The 25,910-nt window shown below is 47.9% G+C and overlaps 1 long non-coding RNA gene across 1 annotated transcript in view; it reads left to right on the plus strand.

Moving 5' to 3' along the window:
* LOC115476977 overlaps nucleotides 1-22,966 on the plus strand; it is a 24,471-nt gene extending 1,505 nt beyond the window's left edge. Inside the window, exons 2-4 of the long non-coding RNA XR_003943252.1 lie at nucleotides 5,713-5,716; nucleotides 22,370-22,379; nucleotides 22,888-22,966. This is a non-coding gene — a long non-coding RNA (uncharacterized LOC115476977). The remainder of the gene's footprint in view (nucleotides 1-5,712; nucleotides 5,717-22,369; nucleotides 22,380-22,887) is intronic.
* The last annotated feature ends 2,944 nt before the right edge of the window (nucleotides 22,967-25,910 follow it).

Genomic DNA, 25,910 nt, shown 5'->3' on the forward strand with positions numbered 1-25,910 from the left:
TTGGTGCTCCACTGTCCAGTGTAATATATATAGCACTGTCTTCTGATAGGTGGGTTAGGGCTATTATGGTGTGGTAAGTTTTGTGTTCTAGAGCAGTCCTGGAGTACCCCCTTGCCAGTCACCACACAAACAAAAGCACATCTGATTTAAACAAGGTGTCTAGCAGTGGAAGGAATGTGTATGCTATTCTTTAATATTTTTACTTTGTAATTAAGAAGACAGGTTGCCTGCTCTGGCCAGTCCAGGGACCTCTTCTGCGTCCTGCCTCCTGATGTAACTTACTGTTTCCTTGTAGGCAAGACGCAACAGAGAAAGCCTGTATTAATCATTGCCCGCCATAGAACCAGAGCAACAACACAGACACTGCTGTCTAGCTGACACTAACCAGCGCCTATTTTATAAAAGTCTGCTCCCCCTGAGATCAGAACCTGGCTACACCTCTGGCCTGCACATGTAGTGGATATGAGTCAGCTCTTGCTGCTGTCAAAGAAATGAAGCCTTTAAAAGGTACAGAGGGGTAGGGGAGCAAGAGTCGAGAGTTGAGAGACACCTAGTCATCTGGAGGAGGAGGAGAGGGAGAGATGCCGGACAGGGATGGGGTTCTCATACCCTCCCACTTTGGTCTCAGACCCACCCAAAATTGGGTGTCTGGCTATGCCTCTGACCCATGGTCCCCAAGTATTAATGAAGGAGCCAAGACTCTGTACACCAATTCTGCCTTTCTATAGTAGATCCTATGCCTTTTTATAGATTCTGTGGCCATTGTGGAGTGGGCCCCTTGGTGATTACCCCAACCTTGAAGGATGAGCTGGCATTTGGGTACCGGCACCTTTTTTGATAGAAAAAGCGCACTGGGATATGGCACTCAAATCACAAGATAAGTCAAATTTCAGTGTTTTTGGGTATCTCTCCTTTTCTTCATCTTTACCTCTTAGTCCAAGGCTGGGCACCTCAGAATCTCTACAAGATAGCTGGAAAAAACATTAAGTCTAAATCCCTTTGCACTTCAAATAGAAAAAAAATCTTGGATATTCATGGAAAAAAAAATCCAAAACTCCTCTCTGCATCAAAATAGACCCAGGGAAGCAAGAAGTGGCCTTATTTCCACGGTTTGCACCCGAGGGTATAGAGTAAATACCCAGGGGTTACAAAAGAAGCAACAGAAGACTGCAAAGGTAAAAAGTGCATTTATTTGTGAAGGCTCAGACATGAGTGTCCTATAAAAGCCTGACAAGATGGGACTGCTGAAGAGAGGAGAAACCGTTTTAACATGATTGTTACCATGTTAAGCCTTGAGCCTGGTGACAGAAACAGACTTATTTTCTTTATCTGTTCAGCAATAAAGTTTCCCTTTGATTTACACTGTGCCCTGACGGTGTCTGTGGGGCTCCCAGTCTGTCCACCAGCCATGCTGCCACACAAACACTAAACGACAAATACAGAAGAACCAAGGAACCTCTCCTTGCGGATTACACTTCCATACCCATTCCCAAAAAATATTTAGAAAACATAAATAGCACCCGATTAGAGCACACTAAGGCCCAAATGCACAAAACTTTAACGACCCTTTAACAACCCTCTAATGAGGAAAATTTTTAACGTAGCATGCATTAAAGGCCATTTTCCGACGACGCTAGCAGCTAACGAAAACGGAATGCAAACGAGAAACTACCATTGAAATGTGGACAATTCGGAATGTACTAACCATACCAACGATTGCAACGAATCATTTTCATTGAGAAATTTAACGTCAGCTCAGACCTGTCGTTAAGGCCTGAGCTGTCATCTCCCCGCTTCCCCCTGCACCATGAAAATCCAAGCTGGCATGCTTAAAAACAAAAGTGAGATAAAAACACAAACACGTGGCTCCCCACATCCCTCTGCATAAAATAAAAAATGAACACAAAATCGAAAAAGGATCGGGAAGGGGCAAAGGCGCTCGTCAGAAGCGTCCTGTATGGACGGCCTTGCCCCCCCCCCCCCCCCCGAGGTCGCCGCTGCTCCCCGCTTCCCCTTGTATAAAATAAAAAATTAAAACAAAACTAAAAAGTTTAGCAGCCCCGGTCCCCCTCCCTTCCTGCCTCTCTCTGTACTCCTTCTCCCATAGCTCCGCCTACTGGCATCCTCCGCTCCCGTTCCCCGCCCCCCTGAGGTCGTCGCCGCTGCTCCCCCACTCCACTGGACCCCCCCCTCCACCTTACCGGCCCGCGCAGCGCCTCTCACTTCTGTATGAAGGCGCTGCACGGGATGGAACAGCTGATCGGCGATCACTGCTGCCTCCTCCGACATCTCTCTGTTCTTCCTGGGCCCGCCCTCCTCTGACAATAGTTATCTACGTGGGTAACTTACATCAGAGGAGGGTGGGCCCAGGAAGAACAGAGAGACGTCGGAGGAGGCAGCAGTGATCGCCGATCAGCTGTTCCATCCTGTGCAGCGCCTTCACACAGAGGTGAGAGGCGCTGCGCGGGCCGGTAAGGCGGAGGGGGGGTCCAGTGGAGGGGGGGAGCGGCGGCGACGACCTCAGGGGGGCAGGGCACGGGGATGGAGGATGCCGGTAGGCGGAGCTATGGGAGGAGTACAGAGAGAGACAGGAAGGGAAGGGGACCAGGGCTGCTAAACGTTTTAGTTTTGTTTTAATTTTTTATTTTATACGAGCGGAAGCGGGGAGCAGCGGCGACCTCGGGGGGGGGGGCAAGGCTGTCCATACTGGACGCTTCTGACAAACGCCTTTGCCCCCTCCAGATCCTTTTTTGATGTATGTTTATTTTTATATTGATGCAGGGGGGAAGCGGGGAGCCACGTGTTTGTGGGGTTTTTTTGTTGCTGTTTTGGACGTTTGTGGCATGCGCAGAGCAGCCAGCATAACGCTTGGCTGCTCTGCGCATGCTTTAGGGGCCAATTACCGACGAGGATTACGAACAGTGGTGTGCTGGAGCTGGCTCGCACCGGCTCGCAAGAGCCGCTTGTTAAATTTACTGGCATCTTGCGAGCCGGTTGTTGGCCAGTGCGAGCCAGCTCGCCTCTGCTCCCTCGCTGCCCCGGTCGTCCATCATCCGTCTTCCTCTGCTCCCCGACAGATCTGGTTTCCTTCCTGCGCCGCTGCTTGCCTTTAAAAATTTTATTTTCCTTCGAGGCGCGCCGGCGTTGAAGCGAAGGCAGCAGGCTTAGCTCGGTTTCAGCCTTCCATTCCCTTCCCTTGCATCATGGCTCCACCCTCGCGCAAACAGGAAATACGTCAGAAGAGGGTGGAGCCATGATGCGAGGGAAGGGAACGGAAGGCTGAAACCGAGCTAAGCCTGTTGCCTTCGCTTCAACGCTGGCGCGCCTCGAAGGAAAATAAATTTTTTAAAGGCAAGCAGTGGCGTAGGAAGGAAACCAGGTCTGTCAGGGAGCAGAGGAAGACGGATGATGGATGACCGGGGCAGCAGGGGGGGGCTGGAAGAAGGCAGATGGAGGGGAGGAGGGCAGGGGGGAGATGAGGGTTGCTGGACATGGGTGGATGGAGGGCAGGGGAGGGGAGGGTTGCTGGACATGGGTGGATGCAGTGGAGGGGGGAGAGGAGGGTCGCTGGACATGGGTGGATGGAGCATGGAGGGCAGGGAGGAGAGGAGGGTTGCTGGACATGGTGGATGGAGGGCAGGGGAGAGGAGGGTTGCTGGGCATGGGTGGATGCAGGGCAGGGGAGAGGAAGGTTGCTGGACATGGGTGGATGGAGGAGAGAGGAGGGTTGCTGGACATGGGTGGATGGAGGAGAGAGGAGGGTTGCTGGACATGGGTGGATGGAGGGGAGAGGAGGGTTGCTGCACATGGGAGGATGGAGGGGAGAGAAGGGTTGCTGGACATGGGTGCATGGAGAGCAGGGGAGAGGAGGGTTGCTGCTGGACATGGATGGAGGAGAGGGATGGGAGAGAGAAGAAATGCTGGACATGGATGGAAGGGAGAGAAGAGTGAGGAATGAGATGAGAAGAGGGAAAAGGAAGAGAGGAGAATAACTGCACATGGATGGAGAAAATAGGCTGAAGCTGGATCCACTGGACAGTCAAGTCTGCGGAGGACCCAGCTTTTACTTACAGATGTAGGGCAAGAAATGAAGAAGAAAGGCGGAAAGTAAAGAAATAAATGGAAAGGAAGCCCTGGAAACGGAGTTAAGAGGACAGATAGCAGCAGAATCGGATACTGGGCCGGCATGATCAGAAAAACAAAGTCACCAGTCAACAAAGGTAGAAAAAATCGTTTTATTTTCATTATAGTGTTTGGAATATGTCCACTTTGAGAATCAGGTGCTCAACATTAAAAGTTTATTTTTATTTACTTATTTATGGCATTTTATCCCACATTAAACATGAATTAGATTGCCCCCCCCCCCCCAGGCTCTCTCCCCGGCTATAACCAACTCTGTAATTTGGAGGGGGGGGCGCAGAGGTGGACGAGGGGCACAGAGGTGGACGGGGAGGGGCGCAGAGGTGAACAGGGGGGGGGGGGCGCAGAGGTGGACTGGAGAGAGAGCCTGTTGTTAAACATTTACCAGCACACCACTGATTACGAATCTTTGACACATTGTACTTTTCAATACCACACCGAACATGTGCGACTTGTTTTTTTGGTGCATGCTTCGTTTTTTCAAATTCGTTAAGGACTTTAACGTTTTAGATTTTTTTACATATGGTTGATGCATCTGGGCCTAAGAGGCAAACTATCACAAAATGCTTTAATGCATTTTGCAGTAGGATTTTGTTCCTGTTTCAAGTATGTGCTAACATTTAATGCAGTTTAGTTAAAGGGCCCCTTAGTCTTGGAGTGAGGGATGCACCTGGGTGACTGGTCTCTTCACCCCATTATTAGGTTTTCTCAGCTGTGAAGAGGGATTCACTTGGGATACGGGTTTCACTCACCAGCAGAGGAGGGGCGATGATGAAAGAAGAGAAGGTGACAATGAGGGGCATAATCGAACGTCGCCAGCGAAATAGATCGCCGGCGATCTATTTTGGCGGTGGTGCAACAGCTGGCCAGAACCGTATTATCAAAAAAGATGGCCGACCATCTTTTTTTCGATAATACGGTTTAGCCCGGCCAAATGCCAGAGTTCGCCGGGTTTAAGATGGCCGGTTTTGTTTTTCAGCGATAATGGGAAAAAATGCCGGCCATCTCAAACCCGGCGAAATCCAAGGCATTTGGTAGTGGGAGGAGCCAGCATTTGTAATGCACTGGTCCCCCTCACATGCCAGGACACCAACTGGGCACCCTAGGGGTCAGTGCGGTGGACTTCAGAAAAAGCTCCCACATGCATAGCTCCCTTACTTTGGGTGCTGAGCCCCCCCCCCCCAAAACCCACTACCCACAAATGTACACCACTACCGTAGCTCTTAGGGGTGAAGGGGGCAACTACATGTGGGTACAGTGGGTTGTGGAGGGCTCCCATTTACCAGCACAAGTGTTACAGGTGGGGGGGGGGATGGGCCTGGTCCGCCTGCCTTAAGTGCACTGGGGTACCCACTAAAAGTGCTCCAGGGACCTGCATACACGCAGGCCTCTAGGGCTTGTTGCTGCTGTATAACCTTGGCACACCAGTTGAGACCTGAAGACTAATCTCTTTGAAAAAGTCCTTTATTTGAATAAGCACATTTACTCACAGTTAACTGCAGATCAGAGGTTGTGCCCCACTGGCAAAGAGTCTCCCTGGTACTGAGATTAGCAGTAGGTCAGAGCTGGCAGAATGGTGTACAATGCCCTCTTTCAGCAACATTCAGGGTAATAACTAAGTTCTCTAACGTGGGTAACACATGAAAGGGATCTAAAACTGGCTTACAAAAATGTCCACTACCTCATGGACTACCGGAAACAAAACTGGAACACTCTTACCCAGTTAGCAGGAGGAAAAGCACCATGGGAGTAGAGCCCACTACCCTACACCCACCACAATGTCTTGCTGATGTGACTCTGCAGTGCACCTAACAGAAAAGGTGTCACACTCACCCGAGAGCCACATCACAACCAGGGAAAGGCTGTCAGAGGATAGAACACATTCTGCTGTCATGGAGGTGGGTACGGCATTTGAGGCTGGCATACAGGCTGGCAAAAAAGGTTTTTAGTTTTATTGTTTTAGTGTGGGAGGGGGTTGGTGACCACTGGGGGAGTACGGGGAGGTCATCCCCGATTCCTTCCGGTGGTCATCTGGTCAGTTGAGGCACCTTTTTGAGGCTTGGTCGTGAAAATAAAAGGACCAAGTAAACCCGGCGAAATACTGATGAACGCCACTTTTTTTTCCATTATCTGCAAAAGCCGGTCATCTGGTAGCCACACCCATGCCCCGCCTTCGCTTCGCCGCCAACACGCCCCCTTGAACTTTCGCCGGTGAGGTGACGGGAAAGCGGTGATGCTGTCAAAAAAGCCGGTTTCGATTATACCGATTTGGCCGCTTTTGTGAGATCGCCGGCCATCTCCCGATTTATGTCGGAAGATGGCCGGCGATCACTTTCGAAAATAAGCCTGAATGCCATTTACTGCATCCCTTACTATGAATGCCATTGCTCACCACTGATACAGCCTAAAAATATCAATACATAGTTCATCAGAACTAGCATGTTGTTATTTTATGTGTAATCTTTATTGTTTTTCTCCAAAGGATTGTATTTTGGGACGATTCCAGCAGATATGCTTAAAAGTTCCAGTAGATACACAATCACTCCAACAGATATCTGGAGTGTCTGTTCAAACTTAATCTAGCAGAGGTGGAGTTAAATAGGATGACTATAACATTCTATATCATGTGCTTAAATGTATTGTGCATTCAGAAATCTTACGTGCATTGTTCCATATTCCCACCCATTGTGGTTCTGAGAATATTGTCTGCATATCCGTTTTCCATTAAGTCCATAAGCCATTATTAAGATAGATTTGGGAACATCCACTGCTTATTTCTAGGATAAGCAGCATAAAATCTGTTTTACTGTCCCGGGATCTTGCCAGGTACTTGTGACCTGGATTGGCCACTGCTGGAAACAGGATACTGGCCTTGATTGACCTTCGGCCTGTCCCAGTATGGCAACGCTTATGTTCTTTGGGGGTAGGGTTACCATTTTTTGTCCTCATAAAAAGAGGACACTTGCTCCGCCCCTTTCACGTCCCCTGCCCCGCCATTTTCACGTCCCCTGCCCCACCCCTTTCACACCCTCGCCCTGCCCCTGATGTATATTCCCCTCCCCCGGTCACCCCCTCCTCCCCCCATCACCTTCCCTCCCCAGTCATCTCCACTCCCCCCCCCCCCCCCGTCACCTCCCCTCCTCTTACTCTACTATCCCTGGTGATCTAGAGGTACCTCTTCGGGGCAGGAAAAAGAGCCCCCTCTTTCCTGCCCGGAGCGCTGCTGCCTGCTGCCCTGCATCCTGTAAGTCCGGCTCTCGGCGTTTCAAAATGGCCGCAGAGAGTTGAAGTCTTGCGAGGCTGCTTCAACTCTCGGCAGCCATTTTGAAACACCGAGAGCCGGACTCACAGTATGCAGGGCAGCAGGCAGCAGCGCTCCGGGCAGGAAAGAGGGGGCTCTTTCCTGCCCCGAAGACGAAGAGGTACCTCTAGACCACCAGGGATAGTAGAGTAGAGTAGGGGAGAGGACTCCCACGCCCAGAAATCCAGACAAACGGGCAGGCTGGCCAAATCCGTCCGGACACCCAGACATGTCCTCAAAAAGAGGACATGTCCGGGTAAATCCAGACGTATGGTAACCCTATTTGGGGGTCTTTTAGTAAGCTGCAGTAGTGTTTTCAGCCTGCGGTAGAAATCAGCTGGCGGTACATGCCGAGATGCCCATTATATTTCTATGGGCATCTCAGCATTTACCGCCAGCTGATTTCTACCATGAGCTAAAATCACTACCACGGCTTAGTAAAAGACCCCCTTAGGCCTAAAGGAACTGTTTTAACTCTACCATAATTCTGATGCTCATTGTGAGCTTGGAAAAGATCATTTATGGATGTAGGAAATGGGTCCAGCAGTTCTTGGCGCTAGCTTTGGCTTTGAGTCTCTGCTGTTTTGAGCTCTTCCTGTTCAGAGGGACCCTTGGTTTCCTCTGCCTTATCAGCTTCTTCATTCTCTTTTGTCCCCTTCCTGTGTACATAACCACCAACAAAGGCAAATGTGTGAGCCTCTTCTCTGCTTCATCGGAGATGGACAGAGGCTCTGGCATTCTCTGTTTTTGCCATAAGATGGCAGTCTGGAATTAAAAATTATGATCTCTGCACAGTGGCACATGCAGGTTTCAATTTAGATTGAAGGATACGAAGAAAAAAAAAAAAAGAAATCATAACCACTCCCACATACAGATGTGATTCATTTACTGTGAACTGACTAGCAGGATAATCTTGGTGCTGACTGGCTTTAGACCAGAGATGTTCCACTGTATTTATCATCCCTGCTGATGCCTTACAGACCATTTCATCACTCTTTTTTCCTCAAATTAACTTCTCCTATTGCTTCATTCACCGATTAGGGTAGAATGGGATTCCTCCAGTAATGTTGCATTTTTCTTCCTTGTTCTGGTATTATGGAACTCCTTATCTCGTGACTTGAGTGCTAAAGAGTCCTAGACTTAGAGGCAGATGCAGCAACCAAACATAAAAAAAATCTAAATCGTTAAAGTCCCTAACGATTTTAAAATAACGAAAAATGCACCAAAAAAAAAAGTCACACATGCTGAGATCGGTATTGAAACGTACAATGTATCAAAGAATCACAATACACATCGTTAATCGGCCCCCAAATCATGCGCAGAGCAGCCAAGCGTTATGTTAGCTGCTCTGCGCATGCCACAAACAGTCAAAACACAGTCAAATCACAAGCACATGGCTCCCAAATCAAAACAAAAATTTAAAAAAGGGTCGGGAGGGGGCAAGGGCGCTCATCAGGAGCGTCCTGTACGGACGGCCTTGCCCCCCCCCCGCTGCTCCCCACTTTCCGCCGCTCCCCCCACCCCGAAAAAGCAAAATTCAAGCAGCCCCTGCCCCCGCCCCCTCCCTTCCTCACTATTCTCTCACCTCAGCTCCGCCTCCCGACATCCTCCGTCCTGTGCCCCGCCCCCTTTTGGGGTCGTCGCCGCCATTCCCCTCCTCCATCGGGCCCCCTCCCTCTTACCGGGCCCGTGCAGCGCCTCTCTCCTCTGTCCGAAGGCGCTGCACGGGCAAGAAGAAAGCTGATGCCTGCCTTCGCCCAGCTTCGATGGCGCATCTTTCTCCTGCTGGGCCCGCCCCTGTCTGACGTCGGTAACCTACGTAGGTTACTGACGTCAGACAGGGGCGGGCGCAGCAGGAGAAAGACGCGCCATCGAAGCTGGGCGAAGGCAGGCATCAGCTTTCTTCTTGCCCGTGCAGCGCCTTCGGACAGAGGAGAGAGGCGCTGCACGGGCCCGGTAAGAGGGAGGGGGGCCCGATGGAGGAGGGGAATGGCGGCGACGACCCCAAAAGGGGGCGGGGCACAGGACGGAGGATATCGGGAGGCGGAGCTGAGGTGAGAGAGTAGTGAGGAAGGGAGGGGGCGGGGGCAGGGGCTGCTTGAATTTTGCTTTTTCGGGGTGGGGGGAGCGGCGGAAAGTGGGGAGCAGCGGGGGGGGGGCAAGGCCGTCCGTACAGGACGCTCCTGATGAGCGCCCTTGCCCCCTCCCGACCCTTTTTTTATTTTTATTTATTTATGTGTTTTCTGACGTCCTTTGGACCAATCACAGCGCTTTTAGCTCTGCTAATGCGCTGGGATTGGCTCAAAGTTTGTTTATTTTTTCACTTAATGATTTTTCCTGGCACAGAGCTGTTCTAACGAGAGGTCCAGGCCTCTCGTTAGATTTCCTGCCTTTTTCCTGCGTAAAGGCAATCGGAAAAGGTTAGTGCATGTCGTTTCAATGGGGTTTTCACACTAATTGCTCATCTCCATTCCGTTTTCGTTAGCTGCTGGCTTCCTCGGTAAAAGCCCTTTGATGCATGCAACGGATCAAATTTTCCTCGTTGGAGAGTCATTAAAGGCTCATTTAGCTTTAGTGCATCTGCCTCTTAATTCCTTACTTAAGACTTATTTGTTTAATCTTGCTTACTCATCAGCAGAATCAAAATTAAGTGGTCTGGTCCAGCAATGCAGACAAGAGGCACTTAATTGTAAAACTTTGTCCCTGTCTCCTAGGTTTTCCTCTTGATTTTACTTGATATTTCTATTTTCTGATTTTCTTCTGTCCAATCCAAAAAATGGTGGGGTAAATAAATACCAAATAATTCAAACTTCCCTGCTCAACTTGCTGGCAAATATGTGACCATTACACAAAAACAAAGCAAAAAAAAAACAGCCCACTTACAACTTACAACAAAGGTTACCAATGTCTTGCTAGTAGCCAGATGTCTTTCCACCAGGAAGTCGGACACTCTTAAGTGGAAAAGGTTCCACATCTGATGTGCTACTACACAAATAAACCCTTTCTCATGTCCAGTCTCCTCTCTCCTTCAGTACTTGCGCCACCTTTCTCAATCAGTGTCCATTTGAATGCTATCTCCACCTACCACAATCAACTCCGTGTAAGCCACATTGAGCCTGCAAATAGGTGGGAAAATGTGGGATACAAATGCAATAAATAAATAAATAAATACCCATCCATCAATTGGTGACTAGATTCATGAAGGAACTTCAAAACCTCTACCCACTTCTCCATCACTCTCCTCCTAACAGGGACCTCATTGTCATCCTCCACTAACTCATGTTACCACCATTTGAGCAGAGGGCAGCATCATTAATATCAAGTTTGTCACCTGGAAAACATTCTTCCTCATGGCCATCACCTCTGCCAGAAGCATCAGCAAACTACAAGCTCATATCCTCTCTTCCCTACACATAACTCCAACAATGACCATGCCATCTTCAAGACTGATCTAGATCCCTCCCTAAGGTCATGTCCACCTGTTCATATCAACCAGTTGACCTCACATCCCTCCTACTATCCAGAGCAGCATGCCATGTTTGAAAGAGTTTACAGGAGCCATATTGGTATCAACTGATGCATTTCACAAGCTAGAGAGGTACAGTACTTTTCTGGCCATCCATGAATCATGAAACCGAGAACTTTGTCCAGAAATGATATATATGTGCCAAGATCCAGTTGGACATTACCTGAGAACCTCTACACTCTCACCCAGCACTTACAAGGCCATGGCAAAAGGTGGGAATTTACATATTTCAATTCAAATAATTTGAGTACCTCCTAGTAGTGGACTACTTAAACAATTATTTCAAAGTAAATCACTTATATAGCAAGAAGTGCAAAGACATTACATATTCATAGGCGCCCCATATAAGAGGCTTGGGGAGGCTAAGCCTCCCCCAGGGCCGGTCTTAGCAAGTGCGGGGCCCTATGCAGACCAATCTGATGGGGCCCCATCCAAGCCCCGCCCCCACCCTAGCTCCAGGGCCGGCCACCCCTCCCTCTGAGCTCCAGGGTGGCCACCCCTCCCTTCGAGCTCCCGGGCCATCCCCTGGGCTCCCCAGCTCTCTCCCAGCACCTAGGCCCCCCTCTCTCCCAGCTCCAAGGCCGGCTGGCCGGTCTCTCTCTCTCTCTCTCTCTCTCTCTCTCTCTCTCCTACCCACCAGCTCCAAGGCCCCCTCCCTCTCTGCTCCAAGGCCTGTCTCTCTCTCTCTCTTCCTCCCTCCCACCCACCAGCTCCAAGGCCCCCCACCCAGCTCCCACCCAGCTCCAAGGCCCAGCTCCCTCCCACCCACCAGATCCAAGGCCTCCCACCCACCAGATCCAAGGCCCCCCACCAGCTTCCACCCAGCTCCAAGGCCCCCCCTTCCTCTGAATTTTAAGTTACCTCGTCGTCGACGTCGGAGCGGCTGGCAGGTAGTAGCAGCAGCCATCAAAAGCATGCGAGCTGCTGGGCGGCGCTTCGGGAGCCTTTCTTTCCCTCGCTCAGCTCTGGTCCCACCCTCAAAACGAGGGTGGGACCAGAGTTGAACGAGGGAAGGGAAAGGAAGGATCCCCCGAAGCGCCGCCCAGCAACTCACATGCTTTTCACGGCTGCTGCTACCTGCCAGCTGCTCCGACGTCACGACGAGGTAACTTAAAATTCAGAGGGCAGAGGGACTGGAGCTTGGGCAGTCGGGGCGGGACGACTTCAGGCGCGCCGTGCGGGGACCCCTTGAGTGCGAGGCCCTATGCGGTCGCCTCGGTCACCTCACCCTAAGACCGGCCCTGGCCTCCCCAGCCCAATTGCAACCTCTTTTGGAGCGCTTCCCACTCTAGCGGCAACATAACATATTAACTGGAGCTTCCCCTCCCCGTTGCCTTTCTGCCTGAGACTCACTGCTCCCCGATTCAGTGGCCGTCAATAAACAGACTGTGTGTGGGGCCATAGAGCTACGCACGTCGCTGACAGATTGCCGGTTCCTGCCCGAACAGGATGTTGCATCATAGAGGGTGGGACCAGAAGAGCTGTCAGCGCTGCCGCAGAGCTCTCTGGTTCCGTGCACAGTGTTTGTTTACCGATGGCCACTGAATCAGAGAGGCAGCGGGTTTGGCAGCAAGGCAGCATGGAAGGGAAATTCCATCTTCTTTTTCTTTTTGCAGCTAAGGGGAAGAAAAAAGAGAGAGAGAAGATAATGCTGGAGGCAGGAAATGGGAGGAAAGAGAGAGGATGATGGGGGAGGGAAGAGGCAGAGGCACAATGTTGGATATTTGGAGGGGCCAGACAGAGAAGCAAGGCTAGATGTTTTGGGGGAGAAGAGGCAGATGAGCAAAGCTGGATATGAGGGGGAGAAAAGAAACAGAGGAGCAAAAAGCTGGATCTTGGGGGTGGGGGTGTGAAAGAGACAGAGGAAGAAAGCTGGATAGTGAAAAGAAAAACAGGCAGTGGAAGAAGAGAGGCTGAGGTGTAGAGTGAAGAAAGAGAGGGAGGAGCAATGCTGGAAGGTGGGGGAGAGACAGAGGTGCATTATATGGGGGGAGAGAGAGAGAGACAGAGAAGAGATCTGTATGGTATGTGAGGTGGTGAGATGGGAGAGAGAGGAGATCCTGGATGCCTGGGGCAGGGGAAGAGAGAAGAGATGTTGCATGGCAAGAAGGGGGAAGAAAGATGGAGGGAGAGAAACAGAGAGGAAATTATGGCAGGCAGGGAGAGAGAGACACACACACAAGATCCTGGATGGTGGGGTGGGAGCCAGAGAAACAGATCCGATATGGCTGAGGGGGAGTTGAGACACACACACACACACACACACACACCCTGGGTGAAGGAAAAAGATGGAAAATAGGGAAAATGAAGCATGGATAAGTCTGAGTGGTCAGAGAGGCAGAAAAATGGAAGAAAGCAAAAAAGAAAATATCAGTGTCGGAGACAGATGTAATAGAAGATGTGAAGAAGACATGCGAAGAGAGAAAAATGATAAATGGACAGGCGATATGGAAAGAGTTAAAAGACAGAAAGGCAGTAACCAGAGACTGCGACCTGCACAATTAGAAAAATTAGATGCCAGATAGCAAGAAAAGCATTAGTTGGGAGGCGAGGATAGTGCTAGGCAGACATATATGGTCTGTGCCAGAGCCGGTGGTGGGAGGCGGGACTGGTGGTTAGGAGGCGGGGATAGTGCTGGGCAGACTTATACGGTCTGGCCCAGAGCCGGTGGTGGGAGGCGGGACTGGTGGTTGGGAGGCGGGGATAGTGCTGGGCAGACTTATACGGTCTGTGCCAGAACCGGTGGTGGGAGGCGTGGCTGGTGGTTGGGAGGCGGGGATAGTGCTGGGCAGACTTATACGGTCTGTGCCCTGACGAGGACAGGTACAAATCAAAGTAGGGTATACACAAAAAGTAGCACATATGAGTTTATCTTGTTGGGCAGACTGGATGGAACATGCAGGTCTTTTTCTGCCGTCATCTACTATGTTACTATGTAAAGGTAAAATTATTTTTAATGTAGAATGAAGTAGCCATGTTAGTCCACTTTACAGGTTAATAAATAAAAATAAAGCAAAAAAAAATGTAAACTAAGATGACAACTTTTTATTGGACTAAATACATTTTTGCTTTCATAGGTCTAAACCTCCTTCCTCAGGTTAGTAAACTCCAAAAAGCTAGTCAAAAAATTTATTAAATTAGTTAAATAAAAAGATATCGCCTTATTATACATTTTTGTTTCAAATATTTATTAATGTTTTAACTTAGTGAGTGGAATGTGTCAGTTTCTGAAATTTAAATCTGTTGGTCTGTTAACTCAGTATGGCAATTCTTATGTTACAGTCAATTTGCTTTTTTAAGGTTTTGCATTACTTTTCAGTATGCCTAATATTAGAATTTGGACTTAATTTAGCTCATTGCATTCTCAGTAGTAGCTCAACTTTCACTTGCTAACCTTGAATCTCACTAATTGGGGTGGTACTTTTCACATTTGGGATGGGACACCCTTGGTATCTCTGCACTCTGGAAATTATACCTAATATTAGAATTTGGACTTAATTTAGCTCATAGCATTCTCAGTAGTAGCTCAACTTTCACTTGCTAACCTTGAATCTCACTAATTGGGGTGGTACTTTTCACATTTGGGCATAGGCGTAGTTTGACTGTTTCATTTGGGGGGGGCAAAGAATGGGCGGAGCATATTAGCATATCATTTGCATATATACATATGCAAATGAATATGCTAATATGGAGGAAGGAATGAAATTTACAGGCAAAATATCACAGATGCACATTTCAAAAAGCTGACACATTTCAATTAATAAATTATGAATAAAATACTTTTATTTACCTTTGTTGTCTGATCATTTAGTTTTTCTATTCGCTTTGATCCCAGTGTCTTCTTTCCAGTAGGCTTCCCTCTGCTCCCCACCCTCCCAGTCCCATCCATCTCTTGCTCCTTCCCTCTGCTCACCATCCCTCCGTCCCATCCATCTTCTGCTCCTTCCCTCTGCTGTGCCTGACCTCTCCCAATCCCATCCATCTCCTGGTCCATCCCTCTGCTCCCCACCCCTCGCAGTCCCATCCATCTCTTGCTCCTTCCCTCTGCTCCCCACCCCTCGCAGTCCCATCCATCTCTTGCTCCTTCCCTCTGCTTCCCACCCCTCCCAGTCCCATCCATCTCCTGCTCCTTCCCTCTGCTTCCCACCCCTCCCAGTCCCATTCATCTCCTGCTCCTTCCCTCTTGCTTCCCACCCCACCCAGTCCCCTCCATCTCCTGCTCCTTCCTCTGCTTCCCACCCCACCCAGTCCCATCCATCTCCTGCTCCTTCCCTCTGCTTCCCACCCCTCCCAGTCCCATTCATCTCCTGCTCCTTCCCTCTGCTTCCCACCCCACCCAGTCCCATCCATCTCCTGCTCCTTCCCTCTGCTTCCCACCCCTCCCAGTCCCATCCATCTCCTGCTCCTTCCCTCTGCTTCCCACCCCTCCCAGTCCCATCCATCTCCTGCTCCTTCCCTCTGCTTCCCACCCCTCCAGTCCCATCCATCTCCTGCTCCTTCCCTCTGCTTCCCACCCCACCCAGTCCCATCCATCTCCTGCTCCTTCCCTCTGCTTCCCACCCTCCCAGTCCCATCCATCTCCTGCTCCTTCCCTCTGCTTCCCACCCCTCCCAGTCCCATCCATCTCCTGCTCCTTCCCTCTGCTTCTCACCCCTCCCAGTCCCTCCCCCCCCCCCCCCCCGAGGTCCAAGATGGTGACTCCGTTTACCCCCTCTCTTCCTCCCTTCCTCCCTCCGGTGCAGGCAACAGTCTTTTCCAGCGTTCCTGGCAGCGGTAGCGATGTACACGCTGCCTTCGGTCTGCCCCGGAAGCCTTCTCTTCAAGTTCCTGTTCCCACCTATGCGGGAACAGGAACTTGAAGAGAAGGCTTCGGGGCAGAGCCAAAGGCAGCGTGTACAACGCTACCGCTGCCAGGAACACTGGAAGACTGCTGCCTGCGCCGGAGGGAGGGAGGAAGAGAGAGGGGTAGACGGACACGCTCCTCTCCGTCCGCTTGGCTTCCCTGCCCTCTCTATCTGCGTCCCGCCCGAAAGGAAATGACGTCAGAGGAAGGCGGGACGCAGATAGAGAGGGCAGGGAAGCCAAGCGGACGGAGAAGAGCGAGTGCTTGCGTGTTTTTTTTTTTTTAAACTAATGGCGCGGCGACGCCTCGTGTCGTTTGGGGGGGCATTGCCCCCCCTCGCCCCCCCCAGTCTACGCCTATACATTTGGGATGGGACACCCTTGGTATCTCTGCACTCTGGAAATTATACCTTAGCATTGGTGCTTTTGTGTCATCCAAAAGTTCTGGATCCCTATTGTGTAGAAATGTACTTTCCTTCCAACTATACTGTTTAGCCATCAAGCTCTCAGACAGTTTGAGCAACCACTTTATTCTTTGACATATGATACATATCTAATATCTAAATTTAATAAAAGGTATTACTTATTACTATTTTACTTATTTTTTTTTCTGTGTTGCCAGATAATTATGGATGTAAGCCCCACCCCACTTTAGCCTCCCCAAACAGTTGGGCCACCGACCACCTATGTACATATTGCCTTAAAAGACATTTTATGTGTAATGGTATTTTGAAAGAGGTGTTTAGTGAGAACTCTTCATTCAACTCCAGAGGATTTGATGGATCAACTATGATTTTTTTTTTTACATATGACATCATCTGCCAGATACCCTCAGTTAAATAGAAAGGTAGAAAACACCATCTAAACAGCAAGGTGAATTTTACAGAAAGCTTCTGAGGCCCATGTCAATCTATTCCTGTGTCTACTGGATTGAAGAAATAACCCATCCGAAGCCTAGGAGAATCTCCAGCTAAAATCATCATGTTCAGACAAAGGACTCTTTTGCCTATTATGATTGGTTTGCTTGAGACTCCACCATCACAGTTGATTCACCATCATTTAGAAGCAGCTAAGGATAAATAGGCCTACTATTTACAATAGGAGGGTCAGAGAAAGGCTAGTCCTGAAAGGAGGACAAGATCATCCAGTCAAAATCGATGATAACAATGAGTGGAGAAAGGCAGTGGTAACATAGTCACAGAGTAGATGACAGCAAATAAAGACCAGGGCTTTTTTGAGGGGGTACTTGGGGGTACTGAGTACTGACACCTTTTCCATTGCTCAATTGACCCATGGTTCCCAAGTTTTAATGACAGAGCTCAGGCTCTACACATCAATTCTGCTTTGTCATAGATTCGGTGACTGGTTGCAGGGGGCCTGGCTATTTTATTTATTTATTTGCTGCATTTGTACCCCACATTTCCCCACCTATTTGCAGGCTCAATGTGGCTTACACTATGTTGCAAAAGGTATAATCATAAACAGAGTAAGAGGTATGGTCTAATTTAACATATTTCTGTGTAAGAAATTAGGTAGATAGGTCAGTAGAATTATTTACATAACACAAAATAAAACAGGTAAGATATAATGACCAATAGTGATGTGATTAACATATTCAAATTAGAAGGGATCAGTATTAGTTGGTTTAGATGTAGAATGGAATCAAGTCATTAAGGAGGATTTTTATTGTAAGTCTCTTCGAACAGGTGTGTCTTCAATAACTTCCGGAAGGTTGTCAAGTCATACATTGTTTTTATAGCATTCGGTAGTTTATTCCATTGTGGGGTGGGTCCCTCAGTGATTACCCTACCCCTGAAGGGGGGCCTGGCATTTGAGTACCGGCACCTTTTTGGCTAGAAAAAAACACACTGATAAAGACTATTGTCCATTCAGTCTGGCTAACATATGCATACTTAGTTTGTAGCTGTCCTTGCCATTTTCAAGGCATAGGCTGTAGAAGTCTGCCCGGCACTGGCTTAATTTTCAACTACTGGAGTTGTCGTTGAAGCCCGCTCCAGCCCAATCAGGTCTATCCATAATTGGGACACAAACCATAGAAGTCTGCCTTGCACTAGCTTTACTTCCCAACTGCTGGATTGTCCCCTAAGCATAGCTAAGTTGTTTTGAGTTCATTCTCTATTTAGGAATCCTTTGTGCTTATCCCACGCATTATTGAATTCCGTTAACATTTTCGTCTCTACCACTTCCCCTGGGAGGGCATTCCAGGCATCCACTACCCTCTCTGTGAAAAAGTACTTCCTAATATTACTTCTAAGCAGTGCTTTTTTTGTGCCGATACGCAACGGTACGGCGTACCGGCACCTTTTTGCCCGCCCCGCCCCCCGCGACACTCCGGGCAAGTCCTGCACTTAGTTTTTTTTTTTAAGACTCAGAACGCACGAACGATGCAGCCGGCAGCGATTGAAAGAGGCTGTTTGGGCTGGCGTCTGCGTCGGAGCTTCCCTCACCCTCTGCGAGTCCAGCGAAACAGGAAGTTGTAACAACGAAGGCGGGACTCGCAGAGGGTGAGGGAAGCTCCGACGCAGACGCCAGACCAGACAGCCTCTTTCAATCGCTGCTGGCTGCATCGTTCGCACGTTCTGAGCCTTAAAAAATAAAACTAAGTGCAGGACTCGCCCGGAGTGTCGCGCGGGGGGGGGGGGGGGGAAGGATTGGGGAGAGAAAGAGGGGAAAACCAACAGAGGGAAGGATTGGGTGAGAGAGGGAAAGAGGGAAACCAACAGAGGGAAGGATTGGGGAGAGAGGGAAAGAGGGAAACCAACAGAGGGAAGGATTGGGGAGAGAGAGGAAAGAGGGAAACCAACAGAGGGAAGGATTGGGGAGAGAGGGAAAGAGGGAAACCAACAGAGGGAAGGATTGGGGAGAGAGGGAAACCAACAGAGGGAAGGATTGAGGAGAGAGGGAAAGAGGGAACCAACAGAGAGAAGGATTGGGGAGAGAGAGAAAGAGGGAAACCAACAGAGGGAAGAATTGGGGAGAGAGGGAAAGAGTGAAACCAACAGAGGGAAGGATTGGGGAGAGAGGGAAACCAACAGAGGGAAGGATTGGGGAGAGAGGGAAAGAGGGAAACCAACAGAGGGAAGGATTGGGGAGAGAGAGAAAGAGGGAAACCAACAGAGGGAAGGATTGGGGAGAGAGGGAAACCAACAGAGGGAAGGATTGGGGAGAGAGAGGGAAACCAACAGAGGGAAGGATTGGGAGAGAGAGTGAAAAACAGATGGAAGTATTGGGGAGAGAGGGAAGAAAAACAGAGGGAAGGATTGGGGAGAGAGGGAAACAGATGGAAGGATGGGGAGAGGGGGAAAAACAGATGGAAGGATGGGGAGAAAGAGGGAAAACACAGATGGAAGGATTGGGGAGAGAGGGAAAAACAGATGGAAGGATGGGGAGAGAGAGGGAAAACAGATGGAAGGATGGGGAGAGAGAGGGGGAAAAACAGATGGAAGGAAGGGGGAGAGAGGGGGAAAAACAGATGGAAGGATGGGGAGAGAGAGAGGGAAAACGGAAGGATGGGGAGAGAAAGAGGGAAGATGCTGGATGGAAGAATGCAGAAAGAAATAGGGGAGACACTGGAAGGATGGGGAGAGAAAGCAGAGCTGCTGGATGGAAAAGGGGAATAGAGAGAGACTGGAGAATAAGAGGAAGGGGCATGGGGAGAACAAGGGTGAGGAAAAGATTAAAAGCCACAGGTAGATGAAGGAAATTAAAGAATGGATAGTAAGAATGAATTAAATCTGGACAGAGAGAGAGCCTGAAAATATTGAAGAAAGCAAAGAAAAGGAGACAAAAATGACAAATGGCACAGAAGAGTTAAGCGAAAACAAAGGAAAGCAGAATCACAGACTGGGACCAATATGGAAAGAAAAACAATCACCAGACAACAAAGGTAGAAAAAATTCATTTTATTTTCATTTTAGTGTTTGTAATATGTCCAATTTGAGAATTTACATTGGCTGTCTTATTTTGCACTGGGTATACTGGAGCTGTAAGAGCTTACAGAGATTATTTATCATGAAAAAAAATCACGTTATTTTTTTCTCCTATAGTACTATAATATTTTCAATGATGTCTGTTTATATGCGCCATGGCTGGTATAGGGGGTGTGGTTAATGTGGGTGTGGCTATCATAGGGGTGGAGCCATATGTGGTGACCCCGCCCATAATGAGTACCGGCACCTTTTTTTCTACAAAAAAAGCACTGCTTCTAAGTCAACCCCCCCCCCCCCCCCCAAACCCTGTAACCTCAATTCATGTCCTCAAGTTCTACCAATTACCCTTCTCTGGAAAATGTTTGTTTGCATATTAATATCTTTCAAGTATTTAAACTTGTGTCATATCACCTCTTTCCCTCCTTTTCTCTATGATATACATATTCAGGTCCCAAAACCACTTTAATTGTAACCACAGAAATGCGATATATCAAATCCCATCCCCACCTTTCCCTTTCCCTTCAGCTTTTCAAGTTGTTCATATACACTTTCTTCTCTGAACAGTATAATATCTACTCCATTCCCATATATACTTTTAGCAGCCAACTGTGATCCTTCTCCAGGATTTTCCTCTGTGAACATAGAACAGAAATATTTGTTTAGCAAGTCTGCTTTTTTTTTCATCACTCTCCACATAGCAGCAGTTGGCAGCTTTCAGTATTACAATTCCATTTCTATCCTTCTTCCTTTCTCCAGCATATCTGAAAAAAAGTCTTCTCACCTCTCAACATCTTTAGCCATTTTTTCTTCCACTTGTGTTTTTGCTAATTGCATTTCGCTCTTCGCTTCTTTGAGTTATATCCAGTAACTTTGTTCAAACAACTCCCATATCACACAAAAATACCTTATTAATATTCACAAAAAGGTTACAGCCTGTTCTTTTCACGGGCATGATGAAATAAGAATTAAAACAGTCTTTTGGATTCAAGTATAATCTCGCTGTGGCCTGTTCCTGGAAGGACAAATTCACACTGTTAAAAGTGTGGATTTGTTTTGTCCACTTGTGGTTGGTATTTTACTTTGGACTGTGAACTTTTCAGCTATTGTTTAGGATAATAACTGTTCCTGGCAGGGCCATAGTGAGGGGCATAATCGAACGCGAATGCCCATCTCCATGGGCGTCTATGTCTGAGAATGGGTACATGAAGGGGTGGGCCAGACCGTATTTTTGAAAAAAATGGGCGTCCATCTTTTTTTTTTCGATAATACGGTTTGTGCCCGGCAAATGCATCGGATTTGTGCGGATTTGAGCTGGGTGGTTTCGTTTTTTACCGATAATGGAAACCGAAGGCGCCAAGCTCAAAAGAACAAATCCAAGGCATTGGGTCATGGGAGGGGCCAGGATTCATAGTGCACTGGTCCCCCTCACATGCCAGGACACCAACCGGGCACCCTAGGGGGCACTTGTAACAATTAAAAAAAAAGTTAACTACCTCTGAAGTCCATAGCTCCCTTCCTTTGGGTCCTGAGCCCCTCAAATCCCCCCCCCCCCAAAACCCACTGCCCACAACTCTACATCATTACCATAGTCCTTATGGCTGAAGGGGGGCACCTACATGTGGGTACAGTGGGTTTTGGGACGGTTTGGAGGGCTCCCAATTACCACCACAAGTGTAACAGGTAGGGAGGGGATGGGCCTGGGTCCACCTGGGTGAAGTCCACTGCACCCACTAACAACTGCTCCAGCGACCTGCATACTGCTGTGATGGAGCTGGGTATGGCATTTGAGGCTGGCATACAGGCTGGGAAAAAAAGTTCTTAAAGTTGTTTTTTTTTATGGTGGTAGGGGGTTAGTGACCACTGGGGGAGTCAGGGGTGATCATCCCCGATTCCCTCCAGTGGTCATGTGGTCATTTAGGACACTTTTTTGGGACTTGTTCGTGAAAAAAAGGGTCCAAAAAATTACCCAAATTTGCGCTAAAAACGCCTTTCTTTTTTCGATTATCAGCCAAAGGCGCCCATCTCTCCTCGGCCGATAAAAACACCCCAGTCCTGCCTTCACCATGCCTCCGACACGCCCCCATCAACTTTGCCCCATTTCCGTGACAGATTGCAGTTGAAGACGCCCAAAATCGGCTTTCGATTATACCGATTTGGGCACCTTTGCGAGATGGGCGCCTATCTCCCGATTTAGGTCAAAATCTGGGCGCCCATCACTTTCGAAAATAAGGCTGAGTGTGCACTAGTCTTTGTGGTCAAGATAAATCAACACCAGGCCTGGCCTCTAGGATTAAGGTTTCAAGCTTCTGCTGCTTACCCATATGTGGTGAAGACATACGCTAGAGGACTGCTCTTGTCCTCTTTGGTTTAGCTGTACTTGAGTTTTATCCTGCCTGGACCAAGGAAGTTTAATAAGAGACAGCATGAGCCTATCTAGCCTATTCTGTAGTCTGAAGTCAGTAGGCAGAGCGTGCCACCATTTTGAATGACCTAAAACATTCATAGATGCTATTGAAAACAATAGCAAACTTGTGAGATTTATGTTGTTTTATTCAACCTTTATTTTGCATTCATTCTTTTAGGAGGGGGGATGTAACGGGAGTTGGGGAGTTTTTGAGGAGTCTGTGAAGAGATGGATGAGGGGAGATATGATTGAGTTCTACAAATTCCTGAGTGGTTAGAATGAGTAGAAGTGAATCATTTTTTTCTTTGTACTTTGTTCCCCAAAAGTACAAAGACTAGGGGGTACACTCAAGGAAGTTACTTGGATATACTTTAAAAACAAGTAGGAGGAAATATTTTTTTCACTCAATGGATAGTTAAGCTGTGGAATTCTTTGCTGGAGCATGTAGTAACAGCAGTTAGCATATCTGGGTTTAAAAAAGGTTTGGACAAGTTCCTGGAGGAAAAGTCCATAGTCTGCTATTGATACAGACATGGGGAAGCTACTGCTTCCCCTGGGATTGGTAGCATGGAATCTTGCACTATTTGGGATTCTGTCAGGTACTTGTGACCTGGCATGGCCATTGTTGGAAACAGGATACTGGGCTAGATGGACCATTGGTATGACCCACTATATTTGTATGTTCTTAAGGGAGGGGAGGGTTATATTCAAAATTTTTTGCCAGTGCTCCAGAACTTGCTTTGTTATTTACAATGCTGTATTGTGGATTTCAGTGCTGCTCTATATGCCTTTATGGTTTTTTTTATAACGACAATAAAGATATTACTATATAAAAACCACAGCAAATGCTTATGACTGCCTATGTGTGGAGTTTTTAAAATTTGACATTTTAATTTATTGAAAGCTTCCAATATGTAGATATATATCATGAAGTAAAATTGAAACTCACTAAACCAGCATAAAAAATTATTGTAGCTGGTAGAAACAGCAGTAATAAACTCCTTATTTTTGTGGCGTTCAAACAACCTCCCATTATCACCTGTTCTGGTGAAGATGGAAGATGGGTCAGTGGAGACGAATGTCCAGGTATATTCAACTGAGTTGAGCCCCAATTGTGGTGAAAGGTCTGGATTGTGTTACCAAGTAGGGTCACCTTTGGTTATTACCAAACAAATACCATAAAACACTTACACACTACAAAAGAATACTTCACCCAACAGCGCATGTCACACAGAAGCTTTGCATTTTCTAATACATGGTTGCAGCCAGCCATTGAACAGCCGCAGATCACTTACCTACCAGAACATGTTTTTGGCTGAGTCATAAGGAGGACTAGCCCATTATGTAGTTCTAATTAAAGAGAGGGAGATTGACAGGTCATGCTAGCTGTGTATGTGTTTCTAAGATCTCTCAAGGAGGGTATACCTGGGTGGAATACATCATTTCCTGTTGTTGCTGTGCTGGAAAATAAAGCAAGTTGTTGAGACGGTTTAGCCCACCTGGGAGTGTTTCAATATGTTACACCCATGTAGTTCAATGGGCTGTTTGATCTCTGTGTGTGCTAAGTACTGCTTCAGAGAGTCACATGCTTCAAACAGCTGAATTACACAGAAGACAGAGCCTACGCACTCTGCAGGAGGAAGTTACAAGCACCAGGATCACAGTGCAGAGCAGGGCTGTGTGCAAAGAACACCACACCACTCAATGCATAGGGCTTGCCCTGGCTGTAATCACTATGCATCCCTTATGAGAATAGCCTTTTGCAGCTGGAACGGGGCTGGGGTAGCACTCCTAGCAGGGATGCAAAGTTCTGACTGCAGCGCCCAATGCACTAGGGATGTGCATTGTCCAAAAATAAATTGGCTCGTTTTGGGATTTTTCTGAAAATGTTCAGGTTTCAGGTTTTGTTTTTTTATTCTTTCCAATGCAAAAGAAGTTCGAAAGGAGTTAAAAACTCTCTGGGAGCAAAACAACTCTGAAAATGGAATGAGATGAACTGGGAAAAAAAGACACAATTAATTAAAAAATGGGCCAGATTGGGTTCTAGAGAAATAAGCCTCCTCAAAAAATGTGATAAAATATTTATATGGAAGAATTCCAGCTTCTGTAGTCTAGAAACCTGCATATGATGAAACATAGCAGTTATAGAATTTCTCCTTTCAGACTGTCTCTATCCGTTCTCTACTCTCCCAACCCCCCCAAAACTGCCCCAACCCTAAATCGACACCCCACAACTGCCCCGCCAACCAACTAATGCTCCTACTCCCCAAAACAACCATCCCCAGAATTGACTCACCACCTTGCAACTGTACCACCACTCCACAAACTACCCCACCTGCAAAAACTATTCTTGGCAACTGTCCCTCTACCCCATAAGTGTCCCTACCTTCACAAAATACCCATTACAACTGCCCTACCACCCTGCAAACTCCTCATCCACAAACACTATCTCCAACTGCTCCACTACTACTACTACCACTACCCCACATACAGCCCCAACTCCTAAAATGATCCCCTGTAAAACTTCCCCACTACAATAACTACTTTCAACTGCCCTTCCACCCCACAAATTGCCCCAACCCTCAAGAACGACCCTTGCAACTGCCCCACAATCTAACAAACTATCCCATCCTCCAAACCCCCCCCCCCCCCACAACTGCCCCACCACCCTGTAAACTGCCCCACCTCGTAAGTACATAAGTATTGCCATACTGGGACAGACCAAAGGTCCATCAAGCCCAGCATCCTGTTTCCAACAAAGTATTCCTATTTATTTATTATTAACATTTAATATACTGCTCAAACCAAGTGGCCGATCTGAGCGGTGTACATAAAATAATACTCAGGAGTAATGTCAGGTGGTGGATATATGGAATGCCCTCCCATGGGAGGTGATGGACATGAAAACGGTAATGTAATTCAATCATGCATGGGATAAACACAAAGGAATCCTGTTTAGAAGGAATGGATCCATGGAATCTTAGAGGAGCATGGGTGGTGACACCGGTAATTGGGAAGCAAAACCGGTGCTGGGCAGACTTCTACGGTCTACGCCCTGATCGTGACTGAATAGATAAGGATGGGTTTGAGTGTAAATTTTAAGGGGCTTCGACGTTAGCTTTAGCACGTTTAGTACAAGAACATTGCTGGGCAGACTTCTACAGTCTGTGCCCTGAGAATGGCAAGGACAAATCAAACTCGGGTATACGTATAAAGTATCACATACCATGTAAAATGAGTTTATCTTGTGGGGCAGACTGGATGGACCGTACAGGTCTTTATCTGATGTCATTTACTATGTTACTATAAAAGAACGAGTAAAAAAAGGCCCGTTTCTGACACAAATGAAACGGGCGCTAGCAAGGTTTTCCTTGGAGTGTGTATGTTTGAGAGAGTGTGTGTGAGAGTGACTGTGTGAGAGAGAGTGAATGTGCGAGTGTGTGTGTGTGACAGAGAGAGAGTGAAACTGGGTGCGAGTGTGGCTGTGAGAGAGAGAGAGTGTGTGTGTGTGTGAGAATGAAAGTGTGTGCGACTGGAGCAGCCTCGGATCCCCGTACACACAGGATCACCCCACAGCTTTTGAGACACACAACACTCGTGCAATTACAAAGGCTGGCCACTACACCCATAACTTTTATACTGTAAGAGAAGTCTGACATCAGATGCTAATAGCAGCATAAAAGTGTGCAAGCATTGCACTGCAAAGGCCCTATTTCCACGCGCGAGTCATATGGTAGGTACCCTGGC

Source organism: Microcaecilia unicolor, chromosome 8 (genome assembly GCF_901765095.1).
Source record: "Microcaecilia unicolor chromosome 8, aMicUni1.1, whole genome shotgun sequence".
Lineage (NCBI taxonomy): Eukaryota > Metazoa > Chordata > Amphibia > Gymnophiona > Siphonopidae > Microcaecilia > Microcaecilia unicolor.